Genomic DNA, 19,069 nt, shown 5'->3' on the forward strand with positions numbered 1-19,069 from the left:
ATTATACACCATGGCCAGGTGGGATTTACACCAGGAATGCAGGGTTGGTTCAATATTAGGAAAAGTATCAAAATAACTGACTATATCAATAATAAAACTAACAAACTATATAATTATCTCAATAGATACTGAAAATGCTTTCCTATTAAAATCACTAGAGAGCATAGAAATAAAGGAAGCTTACTTTAAAATAATAACTAGTATCTCTCTAAAACCATTGGCAAGCATTATTTATAATGGGGGTAAGCTAGAAACCTTCCCAATACAATCAGGGGTGAAGCAAAGATGCCCATTATAACCATTATTATTTAAGATAGTACTAGAAACATCAGCTACAGTAATAACAGAAGAAAAAGAAATTGAAGGAAGTAGAATAGGCAATGAAGAAATAAAATTATCACTCTTTTCAGCTGATATGATGGTATACTTAGAGAACCTTAGAGAATCAACTAAAAAACTACTTGAAATAATTAACAAGTTTACCAAACTTACAAGATATAAAATAAACCCTCATTAGTGTTTCTTTATATTACTAACAAAGTCCAGTAGGAAGAGATAGAAAAGAAATTCCATATAAAATAACTTTAGGCATTTTAAAATATTTAGGAGCCTACCTGCCAAAACAAACCTAGGAATTATATGAACAAAATTACAAAACAATTTTTACAGAAATAAGGTCAGATCTAAACAACTGGGAAAATATTAATTGCTCATTCTAGGCTGAGTCAATATAACAAAAATTACAATTCTACCTAAACCAGTTAACTGATTTAGTGCCATACCAATCAAACTTATAAAAATGTATTTGATAGAGTCAGACAAAAGAACAGCAAAATTCATCTGGAAGAACAAAAGGTCAAGAATATCATGGGAATTAATGAAAAAATATACAAAGGAAGGAAGGTAGTCTATCAATACCAGATCTCAAGCTCTGTTATAAAGCAGTAATCATCAAAACTACTCAGTACTGACTAAGAAACACAGTGGTGGATCAATGGAATAGATTAGGTATACAAGACACAGTAGTCAATGACCACTGCAACCCAGTGTTTGATAAACCCATAAACCCCAGCATTTGGGATAAGAACTCACCATTGGACAAAAACTGCTGGAAAAATTGGGAAACAGTAGGAAACAAACGAGGCATATACATCTCACACTATTTATCAAGATAACGTCAAAACGTGTACATGATTTAGACATAAAAGATGACACCATAAACAAATGAGAAGAGCGAGGAATAGTTTATCTGTTAGAGCTATCAGGAAGGGAAGAATTCATGACCAAACAAGAGATAGAAAACATTACAAAATGTAAAAGAGAATTTTGATTATATTAAATTAAAAAGTTTTTGTACAAATAAAGCCAATGCAACCAAGATTAGAAGGAAAGCAGAAAGATAGGAAACAATCTCCACAGGAAGTGTTCCCAATAAATGCCTCAATTCTCAAATATATGGAGAAGTGAGTCAAATTTATAAGAATGCAAGTTATTCTCCAATTGATAAATGGTCAAAGGACAGGAACATGCAGTTTTCAGATAGAGAAATCAAAGCTATCTGTAGGCATATGAAGAAGTGCTCTAATTTTGGATTAGAGAAATACAAATTAAAACAATTCTGAGATACCACCTCATACCTATCAAATTGCCTAATAAGACAGAAAAGGAAAATGATAAACATTGGAAAGGATGTGGGAAAATTGGGACACTAATGCACTGTTGGTGGAATTATGAACTTATCCAACCATTCTGGAGAGTAATTTGGAACTATGCCCAAAGGGCAACCAAACCATGCATACCCAACAATATCACTATTATTAGCTCTATATCACAAAGTGATCACTAAAAAGGAAAAAATACTCCCACGAGAGTCAAGATGGCAGAGTAGAAGCAGGACTTCTGCTGGGCTCCAGCTTCCACCTTCCCCAATCAATGTAAAATGGGACTCTAAACAAACTTTGGAGCTGCAGAACCCACAAAATGACACACAGAAGCTAACCTCCCACTGAGGACAGCCTGGTAGGCCCAGCCCCACACCAAGACTTTAGCAGGTGTGACCTGACCAGCCGCCAGCCGGAGGGACCCCAGATCAACAGCAGCTGTGGCCATTTCCAGATTTATCAACACATAGATGTGAAGGCCAAAGTGAGAAGTCAGTGCAGTCTGGACTTTGGGACCCAGTAAATGGGAGTGCGTGGCTTTTGCCCCTGGGGTGAGAAGCCACTGAGAAGCTGGTACAGCCAGCCAGCGCCACATGGAAGCTTCAGCTCCTGGCCTACAGAGTGTAGGGGGACCAAGCACCAATCTGAGGGGTAATCACTCTTGCTTTAAACTACCTGGATCTGGATTGCAGTCTAGGGTGGAGGTCCTGGGGTGTGTGTCCAGCTTGCCAGAGCATGTGGAGACCTCAGAGAGGGCACCCATCTAATACCTCTGGCAGCTGAGAAAACCCCAGCGTTTGGGACGAAAGCTCCCCTGTCTGGTGGCAGAGTCCTACTGTGGCAAAAAGCCCAAGGGTCAAGTGACTGAGGGGCAACATGACCACGAAAAGGAAACAAAGCAGACAGAAGATTCCAACATTAGACTCCATTTTGGGGACAAAAAGGAGCAAAGCATGGAACAGGAGGAAGACAATGAAGTCAGAACTCCTGCACCAAAAGTTTCTAAGGAAAATACGAGCTGGTTACAGGCCATAGAGGAACTTAAGAAGCAGATAAGAGAAGTGGAGGAAAAATTGGGAAGAGAAATGAGAACAATGCAAGAAAATCATGAAATGAGAGTCAACAGCCTGACCAAGGAAAATACCACTTTAAAAAATAGGCTTACTCAAATGGCAAAAGAGGCTGAAAAAGACAATGAGGATAAGAATGCCTTAAAAAGCCAAATGTGCCAGATGGAAAAAGAATCTCAAAAGCTCAATGAAGACAATCATTGTTTCAGAATTAGATTGGAGCAAATGGAAGCTAATGACTTCATGAGAAATCAAGATGCTATTAAACAGATACAAACAAATAAAAGAATAGAAGGCAACGTGAAATATCTCATGGGAAAAACCACTAACCTGGAAAATAGATCCAGGAGAGATAATTTTAAAATTATTGGACTACCTGAAAGCCATGATCAAAGTAAGAACCTAGAAATCATCTTCCAGGAAGTTCTCAAAGAAAACTGCCTTGATGTTTTAGAATCAGAGGGCAAAATAGAGGTTGAAAGAATCCACCAATCACCTCCTGAAAAAGATCCCAAAAAGAAAACTCCTAGGAATATTATAGCCAGGTTCCAGAATTCCCAGATTAAGGAGAGAATATTACAAGCAGCCAGGAAGAAACAATTTGAATATTGTGGAAACACAATCAGGATAACCCAGGATCTGGCAGCTTCTACACTGAGGGATCGAAGGGCTTGGAATATGATATTCCAGAGGGCAAAGGAGCTGGGATTAAAACTACCCAGCAAAACTGAGTATCATGTTTCAGGGGAAAATATGGTCATTCGGTGGAATAGAGGACTTTCAAGCATTCTTGCTGAAAAAACCAGAGTTGAATAGAAAATTTGACATTTAGATACAAGAAGCAAGAGAAGCATGAGAAGGTAAACAAGGAAAAGAAATCATAAGGAACTTATCTAAGTGGAACTATTAACATTATGTAATGGAAATGCAAATTTAAAGATCTTCCTTGCCCCTAGGCTAAAGCGCACCTGGAGCCTTGGGTGGGAGGCTTGTTTTTCAATAGATACTTTTTGATTGGCCAGTAAGTCAATAAGGTTGTTACATTCTCTGAGCCAGTAGAAGGCTATATAAGCCCTGATGTGTAGCTTTGTTTTGGGGCTCACTTTGAGAAGTGTTCTGTGATGTGATCAGATGTGACTCTGGGAAGCCATTGTTGTAGAGCCCCCCGGCTTTGAAAAAAAAAACCCAGATGTTGATGAAACCCAGATGTTGATTTGATATGAATGTAATGGTTGGACAGTTTGGAAACTGTCTGCTTGATCTGTTTCTCTGTCTTGATAATTCTGTCTGTATATTCTGAAGTTCGGGGTGCTGACCTTTTTCCCCTGAACTATGTAAATGATATATATTTGACTGATTAAAGTAAGCTTGTCAACCCATTTTGAGTTGCTTTCCGTTATCAAAGCAGATCTAAGAACCTGTGTTGGCAGCCACCCTGAGGACCTTGGGGTGCTTGCTGCTACACATTCCTACATGGAAAAACAATAATTGTAACTGATGAAACTTTTCTCAGTAGTTGAAGGGAATAGAAATATTTATATGTCTATATATGAGGGTATATGGGCATATGAATACATATTTGAATGTGTGTATATATGTTTACAGTTATACATAGATAGAGGACCAATTTAACAGGAAAGGCTGATACTTAAAAGGTGAAATTAAGAGGTGAAGAGAGGAATATAATGAGAGATGGGGAGAGCCAGAATGGGGTAAACTATATCATAAAGTAGAGGCAAGGGAAAATGGTCACAATGGTGGGGAAGAATAGGAAGGCAAAAGGGAATGGGTCAATCTTATTCCCATTGAATTTGGCTTGAGGAGGGAATGAAATACACACTAAATGGGGTATCTCACCCTTCAGGAGAGTAGGGGGGAAGGGGATGAGAGGGGGGATGATGGAAGGGAGGGAAGGCTGGGGGAGAGGGAAGTTGGGAGCACCCACTTTTGAAAAGGAATGGGATCAAATTAGAGAATAGAACAAGTGGGAGGTGGGATAGGAGGGAGGGAAATATAGTCAGTCTTTTACAATATATCTACTATGTTATTGTTTTGCATTAGACACACATGTACAACCTATACTGAACTGCTTATCTTTCCAGCAAGGGTGGGAGAAGACAAGGGAGGAAGGGAATGAATCTGGAATTCAAAGCTTTAAAAATCAAATACTCAAATATATATATATATATATATATATATACACTACTATTAATTATATTTTACATGTAATTGGGAAATAAGATATACAGGTACTGGGGCATAGAGATCCACTGGAAAAGTGGAAAGGGGGGAAGAAAATATGGGAGAGAGCATATTGGAGGAGGGGATATCCTGTGGGACTGCTATTTTGGGGTGGTGGGTAGGAGAAAAATGGGGAGAAAATGTATAACTCAAAATCTGGCAGAAATGAATGATGTAAATCAGAAGTTGAAGCATTTGAAAAATAAAAAAAAATTAAAAGGAAAAAATATCTATATGTACAACAATATTTATAGCAGCCCTTTTTGAGGTGGCAAAATTTTGGAAACTGAGGGGATGCCCATCAATTGGGGAATGTCAGAACAAACTGTGGTATACAAATGTAATGCAGTATTATCATGCAATAAGAAATGATGAACAGGCAGATTCAATAAAAACCTGGAAATATTTGTCACAAACTGATGCAAAATGAAATGAGCAGAATGAGGAAAACATTGTATACAATATCAGCAACACTGTGTGATGATCAACTACTAATGATTCAGCTCTTCTCAGCAACACAATGATGTAAGACAAGTAAATACAAAGGACTCAAGAAGGAAAATGCTATCCACATCCAGATAAACAACTAATGGACTTTGAATACAAACCATATTTTCTTCAGTTTTTTTATTATTTTTCCTTTTCATCTGTTTCTACTTGCACATATGGAAATATGTTTTACATGATAGCACATGTATAACCTATATCAAATTGTCTACCATTTTAGGAAGAGGGGAGAGGAAAGAGGGAAGGAGAAAAAATGAGAACTCAATATCTTGTAAAAATGAATGATAAAAATTGTCTTGACATGTAATTTGGGAAAAATAAAATACTATTAAAAAAAGAAAAGAAATAATCAATTGAATTTAGTGAGCTGATTTATTAAATGGGAGGCACACAGGTGGGGGCTCTGAAGTTGTTAGGGTAATGGGAATTTGAAGATATTCCCTGCCCCTTGATAGGCTTAAGTGAATTTGAGGATCATCCCTGATTTGAAAATACACTCTGCCCCCTAATAGGCTTAATGTGGTCACATGGAGCCTGTGGTAAGAGGCTTATTTTTCAGGAACACCCCCACCTTTTTACTTTGTGATTGGGCAATGGGTCATGAGGGTTGTGATGTTCTCTGAACCAGCATAAGGCTATATTTACCCTTATGTGAGGTTTTTCTTTGGGGCTTACTTTGGGAAGAGTGTGATTTAGCCAAATAAGACTCTGGGCAAGGGTTGAACCCCCCAGCTTTGAAAACCTAGATGTTGGTGCTTCTCTCTCTGGTAACTAACTAGGTATGGCTGTAATGCTCAGACAGTTGGAAGCCCTGTCTGTTTGACTGTTTCTCTGTATTTTTTGTCTGCATGTAATTTCTGTTTGTATTCCCTGAAGTTCAGGGTGCTGACTTTTTCCCCTGAACCAGGTAAATGATATATGTTGATTAAAGTAAGATGGTTAACCCCTTTTTGAGTTGCTTTCCTTTAGAAAAGCAGATCAAAGAACCTGTGCTAGCAGCCTTCCTGGGTATGCTAGTGTGCTTGCTCTACAGAAGCTACAGTTTCATATGATAGAAGTTTAGTACACTTCATAAAGTTTACCCTTAGAACTCTGAGAGAATGAGTTATAGTCATTCTCTTTCAGAATCTCCCACAATCATAGCCCCCATCTCATGAATATAGGTGACTGAATACAGGTTGGGGTGAGTGAGGCAACTTAGAAAGAAAAGAAATAAGAAAAGTTATAGATACTCCCATGAGAGGGGTTTTGATTTTAATAAGAATTCAAGGTGAATTCTTCAAGAATATGCTCATTAAATGTCACAAACAGGATTAGAGCTGTAACAAGTTAACAGTTTATACTGGTGAAAATGGCATAAAACTGTACCTATGTATTTATTTCTTTTTGAAAAACATACTTCATAAGATTAATCAGCTTTATTTTTTAATACTTAAGGTGAGTTATGTGAATAGTATATATAAACTATTATTTAATGGTCCATGCCCTAGCTGTACTCTAGTTGTACCAGGCAAAATATCTTTTTAAAAATTGGGATCATACATTTAGAGCTAGAAGAAATGTCCTTGGTTAACCAGTCTAATTCCCTTATTTATTAACAGGTGGGGAAATTGAAGTGACTTAGAGAGATATCTCAAAGGAGATGTAGACCACCCCTTCCATTTTACAGGTGAAGAAACTGAGGCACAAGAACATTATGAGAAGATGGTAGAATAAGGCAGGAAATTACCAGCTCTTAAAAATTCTCCCACAAACAATTTAAAATAATGCCTCAAAGTGAACTTTAGCACAACAGAAATAATTAAAAGTCAGGTAAAAGAGTTGTCCAGCCCAAAACAACTTGGGAGAATGTTGGGAAAGACCTGACCTCCAAGGCAGCAGTCTGCTATGAACACACCTCGGGGTAGATAATACTGAATGAAGAAACAACAAGCCTTTGGGGCAGTTAGGTTGGCAGTGTCCACATATACAGGAATTTTGATCAAAAGGATGGTGATGGGGTCAGACTGCTGTTTGTGGGGCAGGTGCACGGCCCTTCACTAGAAATGACCAAATGCTGCCCCAAGCTGCTAGGTGTGATCACTGAGGGGTGGTGCCCTGCTCAGTTGTAGAAGAACAGATATCCTGGTTTTGGCTTCAGGGCAGAGGGGTTAGTTGAAGTTTGCAGTCACAGGAAGGACTGGAGGGAACAAAAGTGTTTGTGGTGATATTGTTTCAGAGAGCTCTCGTCCAGGTTTAGGAGAGGTTTACCTGAGGTTAAAACTGGAGATAAAGCTTGGAAAACAATAGCACAAAAAAACCTAAAGCTTGAGACATTACCCCCACACCTTCAGACTAGAGCCAACTCTAAAAACAAAGTTAACAACCAAGAAATAGGTTACTTAAAAAAATAACTAAGCAAAAGAAAAAGAACCCAACTGTAGATAGTTACTGTGGTGAGCAAGAAGATCTGGGTTCAAACTCAGAAGAAAATAATAAAGTCAAAGCAGGTTCTTCTCCTTCAAAGAAAACTGTAAAATGATCAAAAGTTCAAGAATAAGTTCTTTAAATAGGGCAAAAGGGGGCAGAGCCAAGATGGCAGAGTAAAAGCAAGAATTTGTCTGAGCTCCTGCCCCAACCACCTCCAATACCTGTAAAATAGGACTCTAAACAAATTTTAGAGCTACAGAACCCATAAAGTGACAGAGAGAAACAAATCTCCTGCTGTAGGCAGTCTGGCAGGCCAACAGGAGGGGTCTACCACACCAGCTGGTAGCCGAGCACAATCCCAAGTGAGCCGCATGGTCCCAGCCCCGGAGTGGCCCTGGCCAGTGGCCCAGACCAGCCAGAGCCGATGCCAGGAGAATGAATCACTGGCAGCTGTGGTGGTTTCCAGACTTCTCAACCCATAAATGCTAAAGAGAAAGTAAAAGGTCAGTGAGGAACTCTGTTGGAACTGGGTGACAGAAGAATATGGTCTGGCCCGTGCCCCCAGGGCTAGAGGTAGTGAGTAGCTGCCTCTGGAGCTCCTAGCCAAGAGAACCAAGCAGATCAAGCAACCATTTAGAGGGTAATCACTCTTGCTTTGACCTGCTTGGATCTGGATCACAGTTTTAGGTGATGGTCCTGGGGTGTGTGGCCAGTGTGCCAGAGCTTGGGGTGTCTGTAGAGAGGGCACCCTCCTCATAGCTCTGACAGAATTTGTGAAAACCCCAGCGATCTGGGACACAGTTCTCTCCACTCTGGAAGCAGAGTTCTACCATGGTAAAGAGCTCAAAAGTCTAGTAACTGCCTGGCAAGATGAGCAAGAAGAGGAAGCACAATCAGACCATAGAATCCTTTTTTGGAGACAAAAAGGATCAAAACATGGAACCAGAAGAAGACAACAAAGTCAAAACTCCTGCATCAAAAGCTTCCAAGAAAAATATAAATGGCCATGGAGGAGTTCAAGAAGGATTTTGAAAATCAAGTAAGAGAAAAATTGGGAAGAGAAATGAGAACGATGTAAGAAAATAATGAAAAGCAAGTCAACAACGTGACTGAAGAAAATAACCCCTTAAAAAATTAACTAACTCAAATGGCAAAAGAGGCCCAAAAATCCAATGAAGACTTGAAGAATGCCTTAAAAAGCTCAGATGGAAAAGGAATTTCAAAAAATCACTGAAGAGAATAATTCCTTCAAAATTAGATTTGAGCAAATGGAAGCTAATGACTTTATGAGAAATCGAGATACTATAAAACAGATGCAAACAAATGAAAAAAAATAGAAGGAAATGTGAAATATCTTATTGGAAAAACCACTGACCTGGAAAATAGATCCAGGAGAGATAATTTAAAAATTATTAAAATACCTGAAAGCCATGATCAAAATGGTAAAAAAAAAATCGTTTTTTACATGCAACTGGGAAATAAGATATTTCATAATAAGACACTGGGGTATAGAAATCCATCTTGCCCTACTAGAAAGTTAGAGGGGGATTGAGGGAGGATATAAAAGAGAACAGATTAGGGGAAGGGTTATTCAGTAGGCTAGCTATCTTGCAGTGGGGGGCAGGGGAAAGATGGGGAGAAAATTTGTAACTATGAATGTTGAAAAATAAAAATTAAATTAAAAAAATTTTAAAGCCTAAAAAAGAACTTTAAAAAGATAAATAAGAGAGGTTGAGGAAAAATTGGGAAAAAAATAAAAGTAATACAAGAAAAACAGGAAAACTATGAAAATAAATTCAAGCAATTGGAAGAAAATAACTCCATGGAGGTGCTTTAGGCCTTGAAAGATCTCTCCATGTCTCTATGGTGGCTTAGGTGCCATGAGCTCCATCAGGACCAGGTATGATTTGTCAGCCTCAACTTTCTCTCCTGATGGAAGAGTTTTTCAGGTCGAACGTGCTATGAAAGCAGTGGAAAATAGTAGGACAGCTATTGGAATCAGATGTAAAGATGGTGTCGTCTTTGGTGTAGAAAACTAGTCCTTTCCAAACTTTATGAAGAAGGTTCTAACAAATGCCTCTTTAATGTTGATCGACACGTTGGAATGGCAGTAGCAGGTTTGCTAGCAGATGCTCTTTTTTTAGCAGACATAGCTAGAGAAGAAGCCTCCAACTTCAGATCTAACTGGCTATAATATTCCACTAAAGAACCTTGCAGACAGAGTAGCCATGTATGTACATGCTTACACACTCTACAATGCTGTTAAGACCTTTTGGTTGCAGTTTCATGTTAGGGTCTTATGGTGCGAATGATGGAACACAACTTTATATGATTGACCCATTGGGTGTTTCTTATGGTTATTGAAGATGTGCCATTGGTAAAGCCAGGCAAGCAGCAAAAACAGAGATAGAGAAACTTCAGATGAAAGAAATGACTTGTCGAGATGTTGTTAAAGAAGTTGCAAAAATAATCTATATAGTACATAACAAAATTAAGGACAAAGCTTTTGAACTGGAGCTCATTTGGGTTGGAGAAGTAACCAAAGGAAGGCATGAAATTCTTCCAAAAGATATAAGAGAAGAAGTAGAGAAATATGCCAAGGAATCTTTGAAAGAAGATGATGAATCAGATGATGATATTATGTAACAATAAGTGCTACAATACCTTTTTTTAAAGAAATGTTTTACATGTAAACTATGTAGAAGTAGTCTCCTGTGGATTATTAGCCCAGTGACAAATTACTAATTTATTAAAAATTTATCTTGTATCCCCAAGTTAATTTGTTTTCTATGACAAAATCTCTACTTCGGAGGGGTTTTAAGGACTTTGCCCATTTTGTCTCACTATTAATATGAAGTAGTCTACTTGAATCTCTGGCAGATTGACTCACAAGGGTCCAATTAAAGATGAAATAAATCTATTTCTTTAGCAGCTCATTCTTTCCTGTAACTAAAACAACTTCATATAAGATTATTATGGCATGATAATGTATTGTTTAAAACCTCTCTCATACCTAACCCTTTTCTGCCTCTCTCATGTCAAAGGAGTGAAGATGGAGTTAAGTCAACTACTCTGCCCTTTTCCTGGTCCTATGGATAGTTGCTAGATACATTAGGAAATATTACTAACATACTTGTTTTATAGTAGCTAGTGAAACTCTGAACTCTCAAATCAAGAAGTGTCAATTTTGAAAATTTCAACTTAGTATAAAGCTATTATTTTTTAGCTAGAGTGGACTTTGCTATTGTTGGACTTTGAATATTTATGGAGTTTTACAGCAAACTCCATAAAAACTTACCTAAATTCAAATAACCTGGTAGTTTAGCTTCTCTCAAAGTTTTAAGACCTAACTCCTAGAATTGGCCTTGTTTGCACAAAAGCAAGTTTATAATTTGCCTGAGGATATTTACAGCCATTTTAAGACTGACTTAAAAGTGGGATCATTTCTCCACTTTGTAATAAAGTGTGAATATAAGAAAAATATTTTAAAAAGATAAAAATAAAGAAAATAACTCCTTAAAAATTAAAATTAGGCAAGAGGAAGCCTAATGACTTCATGAAACACCAAGAAATAAAACAAAATGAATAAGAATGAAAAAACAGAAAAGAACATAAAAAAACTCATTAGAAAAATAACTGGACTGGAAAACAGATCAGGGAAAGACAATACAAGAATTGTTGGACTACCTAAAAGTTACAATAAAAGGAAAATTGCCCTAATGATTTAGAACTAGAGGATAAAATAGAAATTGAAAAAAAAATCTACCAGTCATCACCTGAAAGAGGTCTCAAGATGAAAATTCACAGGAACATTATAGCTCAGTTTTGAAGCTCCCAGGTAAAAAAAGAAAATACAACAAGCAACTAAAAAGAAATTTAAATATTGTGGAGCTATAGTCAGGATCACACAAGATTCAAAATTAAAAGACAAAAGGTCATGGAACAGGATATTCCAAAGAGCAAAGGAGCTGGGTTTGCAACCAAAAATAACTTACCCAGCAAAGCTTCGTGTAATACTGCATGGGAAAAAAAATGCTATTTAACGAATTTAAGGACTTTTAGGTATGTGTAACAAAAGACCAGAACTGAATGGAAAAAGTGACCTATAACAATCAGGAGAAACAAGAAGGTAAACATAAAAGATCAAGTTTAGGAAATTTTAAAAGATCAAATTGTTTGCTTCTTATATGGGAAAATGTTATCTGTAACTCTTACGGATGTTATCATTACTAGGAAGAGCACATGTAGATGGGAGGTTTGGGGTTAAATTGAGGGTGACGGGATCATCCTAAAAGATAAAACTGGGTAGGGAGAGATAAAATGGAGCAATTATCTCATATAGATGAAACATGAATAGAAGAACTGTTTCACTGGAGGGAAGTAGGGAATGGAGGTCTGGTAGCATTAGAAACTTATTCTCATCAGAACTAGGTTAAAGAAGGAATAACATATACATCTAGAATGGCATAAAAGTCCTCTCAACTTACATAGGAACAGGAAGGCAAAGGGATAGGATAAGAAAAGGACTGTTAGAAGAGTGTGCAAATCATAAAACAAGAGGGTAAAAGGAGATGATAAGGGAGAGATCCTTATAGGAAGGTGGGTAGATTAAGAAACAGGAGGGCAAGGAGAGAGGATAAGGCAGGGATTCTTAGAAGGGGTATGGATTAGGGAGGCAGTGGTCAGAAATAAATTAAGACATCTGAGGAGGGATAGGTAAAAAAAGGAGAGAAGGATAAAGAGTGAGGAAAAATAGGATGGAGGGAAATACAAAACTAATAATTATAACTTGGAATGTGAGTGGAAATAGATAGCTAAATGGATTAAAAAACAGAATCCATCAATACATTGCTTATACGAAACACATTGTAAAATGAGATATATATATATAGAGAGAGAGAGTAAAAATAAAGGCCTAGAGTAGAATTATGCTTCAGCTGATGCAAAAAGCAGCAGGGGTAGCAATCATGATCTCAAAGTTAAAACTAAAAAAAAAAATTTAATAAAAGGAGACAAACAAGGAAATTACATTATGCTAAAAGATGCCACAATATTAAGTATCAGTATTTTCCCTATGTACACCCAAATGCTAAAGCATTCAAGTCTTTAAAGGAAAAGCTAAATTAATTATTGGTGGAAACAGATAGCAAAACTATAATAGTCAGGGATTTCAACTTTCCCTTCTCAAAACCATCTAAATCTAACCACAAAATAAATCAGAAGGAAGTCAAGGAGATGAATAGAATCTTAGATAAGTTAGATATGACAAGTTTCTGAAGAGAATTAAATGGGAATAAAAAGGAATATGACCTTTTTCGCACAATAAATGGTACCTTAACAAAAACTGACCTTATCTTAGGGCACAAAAACTTTATAGTTAAATGCAGAAAAGCAAAAATATTAAACATTGTATTAGAAATGCTAGCAACAGCAATAAGAGAAGAAAAAGAAACTGAAGGAATCAGAATGGGCAATAAGGTAATATAACTTATCTCTTTTTGCAGGTGACATGATGATATACATGGAAAATCCTAGAGATTTAACTAAAAAGCTAGGTGAAACAATTAATTTTAGTTAAGTAGCAGGATATAAAATGAACCCACATAAATCATCAGCATTTCTATATATCATTAACAAAATTCTACAAAAATAGTAAGAGATAGCCCATTTAAAATAATCATGGACAGTATAAAATATCTTCAAGACAAACCAAGGAACTACACGAACATAATTATAAAGCACATTTTATACAAATAAAGTCAGATTTAAATGATTGGAGAAATATTAACTATTCATGGGTGGGCAGAGCCAATTTAATAATATATTAAATATATATCAAAATATATATTTAATGCTAATTCTATCTAAACAAATCTACTTATTCAATGGCATCTCAATTAAATTATCAAAAAATTATTGAGCTAGAAAAAATAATAACCAAATTCCTTTAGAAGAACAAAAGGTCAAGAATATCAAAAGAATTAATGAAAAAATGTAAAGGAAGGAAATTTATCAGTACCAGAATTAAACTATATTATAGGGCAGTAATTACCAAAACTGGCTAAGAAATAGAAAAGTGGATCAGTTGATCAGAGTTAGAGATAAGATACATGGAGTAAATGATTATAATAACAATGTGTTTGACAAATGTAAAGATTTAAGTTTTGGGAATAAGAATTTGCTATTTGGTAAAAATATGAAAAATGGAAAGCGAAAATGGGTACAGACCAGTATTTTAAACCATTTACCAAGATAAGGTCAAAATAGATACATGACCTACATATAATGGGAGATATAATATGTAAATTAGAAGAACATGGGACATGCTACCTATCAGATGATGGATAAGAGAAAAATTTATGAATCAACAAGAGATAAACCTGTGAGATGTAAAATGAAAAAAATTTTGATTACATTAAGTTAAAAGTTTTGTACAAATAAAAGCATTGTACCCTAGATTAGAAGGAACACAGAAAACTGGGGAAAAATTTTTAAGGACAGTTTCCCAGATAAAAGAGTCACATCTCAAATATATAAATAACTTTTTCAAATTTATAAAAAATATGAGTAATTTCCCAGTTGACAAATGATCAAAGGACATGGACAGGAAGTTTTGGAATGAATATATCAAAGTATATATAATTATATGAAAAAATGCTCTAAATCAGTATTAATTAGAGAAATGCAAATTAAAACAACTTTGATATATCATCTCACATGTATCAGATTAGCTAAAATGATAGAAGTGGAAAATGAAAATGTTGGACAGGATGTGGAAAAATCACAACCCTAATACACGTTAGTAGAACTATGAACTGATCCAACCGTTTTGGAGATCAATCTGGAATTGTGCCCAAAGAGTTATAAAACTGTGTATTCCCTTTGACTCAGCAGTACCACTATTAGGTCTGTTTCCCAAGGTAATCAAGGAAAAAGAAAACAACCTATATGCTCCAAAATATTTACAGCAGTTCTTTGGGGTTACTAAGAACTAGAAATTGAGGTGATACCAGTCAGTTGGAAAATGATAAAATAAATTGTTCTTTATGATTGTGATGGAATACTACCGTGCTATCAGAAATTATGAACAGTTTCATTTTAGAAAGATATAGAAAGACTTATATGGAATAATGAAAAATGAAATGAACAGAACTAAGAGAACACTGTGTACAGTAAAAGCAATATTGTTTAAAGGAAACTGTGAACAACTAAATTATTCTGAGTATTTCAAATACTCAAATCAACTACAAAGGACCTATGAACAAAGATGCTATCTACCTCCAGCAAAAGAATTGATAAAAGAAGTATGAACAGGATAGTTTTACATACATACACAGTTCAAAACTTAAAATGGGACAAAAAAATTTAAATTAAAAAAATTTAAAGTGTGGTACAATAATTATTTTGTAATCTTGCTTACTACACCATAAATGTAAAGCCAAGCATGAGCAGTTTTCCAGAGGACTGCTGCTAGGAACAGTTTTAAGGTTCTGATTACATAGTACAGTGAACTCTCTATTTATTCAGTAGTAAATTAAAGCAAAATATTCACAGAAACCAAAGTACAGCATTCATAATGTTATAACACAACAACTTATCACTAAAGTGCCCACATAGTTTTTAAGCAAAAGATATCATTCAGTAAGTCCTTAACTTAATCATCCTTAAGGATCAAGCCTCCATAAGGGACACAAAGAACACAAAGTTCTCCATCCCTAGGTCACATTGTATCATGATCTTCTCATTAAGTACACAAAAAGAGGTCTTTTTCATCTTGACTTAAGGCTGGCTCTCAGATTCCATGGTTCCTCTTCCATGGTCCCAGCTCCTACCTGAATCTACCCAATTGTCACCTGAATTCAAAGGCAGGCAGCTCTCAGCTCCTTGTCCAACTCCTCATCCAGTTCCCATTCCATATTGAAACAACTCAAGTATTTCACAATTCCTGTTTCTGGGAAGACAAAGCTTAACAGAGCCACAATAATATTCATGTACATTGCCAGGACCATCATCAATTCATTATCTGCCTATGAAATCAACACAGATTTACAAACAAGATCCAAGAAGTCAACACAAATCATCAGCACAGAAATCAACAAAGACCCACAAACAAGGTCCAAGAGATCAACACAAATCATCAACACAGACCCACAAACAAGGTCCAAGAGGTCAACACAAATCATCAGTAAAGTTCCAGGACCTCTGAATATCTCCTCCAGGACTTCTGTACAACCAGAAAATCCTCTTTTAGGGCTTCCAGTAAGGTCCCAGGGTTTCTGTACAAAGTATTACAAACAAAAATCAACACAGACAGAACAAACAGAGTGCCAGGATACCAAAAGTTTTCTCCTTCTCAACTCTGCCACCACAAGAGTTTTCTTCTCAGTTCTGCTCTCTCCCAGCTTGGGCTTCTCCTTATAAATAGTCATTAGCTATCCCCTTCCTGTTGCATCAGCAACAGGGGCTCACAAGTTCTGGGGTTCACAAGTTATAGGGTTCACAAATTCTGTTTCTTAACAAAAACTTGATATAATCATGGGCAAGGCTTAAAAGAAACTTGCATCGAAACAAGGTGCTAGATAATTAAATAGCTGAAACAAGGTGCTAAGTACTCCTCTGCTTACCATTATACCCACCCAAAACTGTTTCTCCATTTGTTTTGTGTTCTAAAATCTGTGACAGAAAGGTATAGTGGAAGGGCCAAAAGATTAGAAGTTTAAAAGCTGGGTTCTAATCTTGGCTCTTTTACTAAGTAGCTGTGTAACCTTGGGTGAATCATGTAACCTTTCTGGGACTCAGTTTTTTAATGTGTAAAGTGAGTGGGTTAGACAAGACTATATAGAAACACTTGTTTATACAGACAGTATTTCTTGTTAGACAAGACTGTATAGAGACTTCTCACTCTATGTTTTCTTTTCACTTAGAAGGTGAGCTTGAAACCTAGTGAAATATAATGTCTTCAGAAATCTAATTAATAGGAAAATAATTACATCAATCCTAAATGAAGGTATCTTATATCCGTGAAATAAAACTTTGGGCATGAGTATAAAACTAAAATAGTGCATGCAGTCCAGTCTCACTAAAAGATTCAATTAAGAAATATTTGTCATATAAAAACTATGTGCAGGGAGGTGGCTAGATGGCGCAGTTAATAGAGCACTGGCCCTGGAGTCAGGAGGACCTGAGTTCAAATATGACCTCAGACACTTAACACAAAAACTAGCCATGTGACCTTGGGCAAGTTATTTAACCCCAATTGCCCTCCAAAAAGCAAAAAACAAAAACAAAAAAACTATGTGCAAACCACAATGCCATGAGCTGCATCCTCCCAGGTCAAATACTTAAAGTGAAGGACAAATAAGGAAAATGTCACATAAAGGAAATTCAAAATTTATATTGATTCTAAATCACACAGGTAGTATTCCTTCTCTATAGGCTATAAAAACTAACTCTGAAAATAAAAGTACTTTTAATAAAGTTCTTTTTTCTGTCTAGGGGTAATCTCCTTATTCTTTGATACCAATCTCATAGTTCTTTTTCAAAGCCATAGGAAGCATTTCTCTCAATCAGTACACATATAACCAATGCTTGAGCTATAACTATGTGCTGGAGAGAACCACCAGTCACTTAGGCAAATTAATTTTGGTATAGCACCTATTGACAAGTTTTGTTTTATAAATCTAAATTTGAACATCTGGTCCTGAGGCATCTCTTCAAGCAGTTCATCCACCAATGAAATCTTTCACCTCAAGATTATTCTTTTTGCTATAGGTTGTTCTTTGCAGGACCTGACTCAAGCCAATCCCCTAATGGTATAAATTCTACAGTGTAACAAAGTAAGATTCTCACATTCATTCAACAACTATTAAAAAATAGATTACTTTGCCACAACAAGAGAAGTATACTAAATCAGGATTTTGACTGAGAATGCTTTAAGTTGATCTAGCTGAGTAATCCACTGTGCTCCACCAGACAAGCAATAGAGTGGGTTCCTGGAACTCCTCATGGCTGTTTTGTACTTAAGCAACCAGGAAATAATGTCAACAGCCTGAATCTTTGGTCTCCTGAGCCAACCAAGGATCAATGATGGTCTCAATAGCTTTTATGGAAAATTCAGTCTAGTAAATTATAAGGAATATATATATATATATATATATATATTTCTTATATAAATTACAGTAGAAAGGTTACAAATGTGCTGCTACCACATATGCCCATAAAAGTATTCCTCTTAGTCCTTATTTGAATCTTAGGGTCTTTCTGAAGTAGGGGTCCACATTATTCATTACACTGTAGGTTTCTAAAAGGTGAATCACTACTACTTCAGCAAGAGCACAGACAGTTCAATGATGTATCAAGTTTCTTCTTATAGGCACTTTGACCTACGTTGTCTTAGGATGCAATTGTCAGATAGCATCTTAAAAGCAGTCTTGATTATAGGATCAGAAATCTAGAGCTTAGAAATCATCTAGTTTATTTAACTCCCTTACTTTACAAATGGGAAAACTGAGGTTTATGGACGTTACATGATCAATAATTGGCAGAGCCAGGATTTGATCTCAGGGTCAGTGTTCCTTACATTGTTCCACATTGCCTCATACAAGTAATACAAATATTAAAAACAAGTGCCTTTGTCTTGCAAAATTACATTTCATATCTGGAAAGGTATTTTTCTAATTCTTTTTTTTTGCTTTTTTTTGGGGGGGGGCAATTGGGGTTAAGTGACTTGCCCAAGGTCACACTGCTAGTGTGTCGAGTGTCTGAGGCCGCATTTGAACTCAGGTCCTCCTGACTCCAGGACCAGTGGAAAGGTATTTTTTGAGTGTGTGAGGGATAACTTGCAATGAAGTTTTTCCCATTCTAAACATCCTATATACATTCTTATTAGTTCCTTATATTTTGTAACTAAGTTCAGTATTGTTTCCCCACATATATATATATATATATATATGAGTATTAATACAATTGATTGGATTAACTATTGAGATTAAATTAGAGGTGTTTTTTAGTTTGGGGAAAGGAATGGTAGTGTGAGAGGTAGCAAAGGATTAAGTTTCTATAGAACTGCAAGAATTGCTGAAACAAGACTACTGATAAAAAGTACCAGACAGTAGCCTTGGGAAGAGTTGAGGCAGTAGCCTTGGGAAGAAGTTGAGTTCCCAGTTCCCAGAGAACTCCTAG

The 19,069-nt window shown here is 36.3% G+C and overlaps 1 protein-coding gene and 1 pseudogene across 1 annotated transcript in view; one reads left to right on the top strand and one right to left on the bottom strand.

Moving 5' to 3' along the window:
- The window catches only part of BICD1 (BICD cargo adaptor 1), a 204,554-nt gene that overhangs the window by 127,540 nt on the left and 57,945 nt on the right, over positions 1 to 19,069 (bottom strand). The window lies entirely within an intron of this gene.
- On the top strand, positions 9,719 to 10,579 carry LOC138166351 (proteasome subunit alpha type-3 pseudogene; annotated as a pseudogene).

This window comes from Petaurus breviceps, unplaced genomic scaffold (assembly GCF_028583685.1).
Source record: "Petaurus breviceps papuanus isolate PSGF00001 unplaced genomic scaffold, PetGlider_PUasm1.0 221, whole genome shotgun sequence".
NCBI classification, from domain to species: domain Eukaryota; kingdom Metazoa; phylum Chordata; class Mammalia; order Diprotodontia; family Petauridae; genus Petaurus; species Petaurus breviceps.